The sequence below is a fragment of the Numida meleagris genome, chromosome 32 (genome assembly GCF_002078875.1).
Source record: "Numida meleagris isolate 19003 breed g44 Domestic line chromosome 32, NumMel1.0, whole genome shotgun sequence".
In the NCBI taxonomy this organism is placed as follows: Eukaryota; Metazoa; Chordata; class Aves; order Galliformes; family Numididae; genus Numida; species Numida meleagris.
Genome location: NC_034437.1, coordinates 765717 through 767154, shown reverse-complemented (window position 1 = coordinate 767154; position 1438 = coordinate 765717).

The window sequence follows — 1438 nt, the reverse complement described above, 5'->3', positions numbered from 1 at the left end:
CTTAGGGTCGGTGTGAGTGCAGTTTGGGGTCCCACTGTCCTTAGTGTTGGTGTAAACATGGTTTGGGGTCCTGCTGTCCTTAGAGTCAGAGTGAGCACTGTTTGGGGTCCCACTGTCCTTAGGCTTGGTGTGGGTGTAGTTTGGGGTCCTGCTGTCCTTAAGAGTTGGTGTGAGGAGCATTTGGGGTCCCAGTGCACTTAAGGGTTGGTGTGAGAGTACTTTGGGGTCCTGCTGTCTTTAGGGTCAGTGTGAGTGCAGTTTGGGGTCCCACTGTCCTTAGGGTTGGTGTGAACACGATTTGGGGGTCCTGCTGTCCTTAGGGTCGGTGTGAGTACGGTCCCACTATCCTTACGGTTGGTGTGAGCATGGTTTGGGATCCCACTGTTCTTAGGGTCGGTGTGAGCAGTATTTGGGATCCCAGCACCCTTAAGGGTTGGTGTGAGTGCCATTCGGGGTCCCAGTGTCCTTAGTGTTGATGTGAGCATGGTTTGGGGTCCTGCTGTCCTTAGAGTCAGTGTGAGCATGGTTTGGAGTCCCACTGCCCTTAGGATGGGTGTGAGTGAAGTTTGGGGTCCTGCTGCCCTTAGGGCCGGCGTGAACATGATTTGGGGTCCCAGTGCCCTTAAGGGTCGGTGTGAGCACAGTTTGGGGTCCCCCTATCCTAAGGGTCAGTGTGAGTGCAGTTTGGGGTCCTGCTGTCCTTAGGATTGGTGTGAACATGATTTGGGGTCCTGCTGTCCTTAGGGTCGGTGTGAACGTGGTTTGGGGTCCCAGTGCCCTTAAGGGTTGGTGTGAGTGCAGTTTGGGGTCCTGCTGTCCATAGTGTTGGTGTGAGCACTGTTTGGGGTCCCAGTGCCCTTAAGAGTTGGTGTGGGTGCAGTTCGGGGTCCTGCTGTCCATAGTGTCAGTGTGAGCACTGTTTGGGGTCCCACTGTCCTTAGGGTCGGTGTGAACATGGTTTGGGGTCCTGCTGTCTTTAGAATTGGGGTGAGTCCTGTTTGGGGTCCCAGTGCCCTTAGGGTTGGTGTAGGCGCGATTTGGGGGTCCCGCTGTCCTTAGTGTTGGTGTGAGCACTGTTTGGGGTCCCGCTGTCCTTAGTGTTGGTGTAAACATGGTTTGGGGTCCCGCTGTCCTTAGGGTCAGTGTGAGCACTATTTGGGGTCCGGCTGTCCTTAGGGTCCATGTGAGCACTATTTGGGGTCCCGCTGTCCTTAGGGTCGGTGTGAGCACGGTTTGGGGTCCCCCTATCCTAAAGGTCGGTGTGAGCATGGTTTGGGGTCCTGCTGTTCTTAGGGTCGGTGTGAGCACGGTTTGGGGTCCTGCTGTCCTTAGGGTCGGTGTGAGCATGGTTTGGGGTCCTGCTGTCCTTAGAATCGGGGTGAGTCCTGTTTGGGGTCCCAGTGCCCTTAAGGGTTGGTGTGAGAGCACTTTGGGGTCC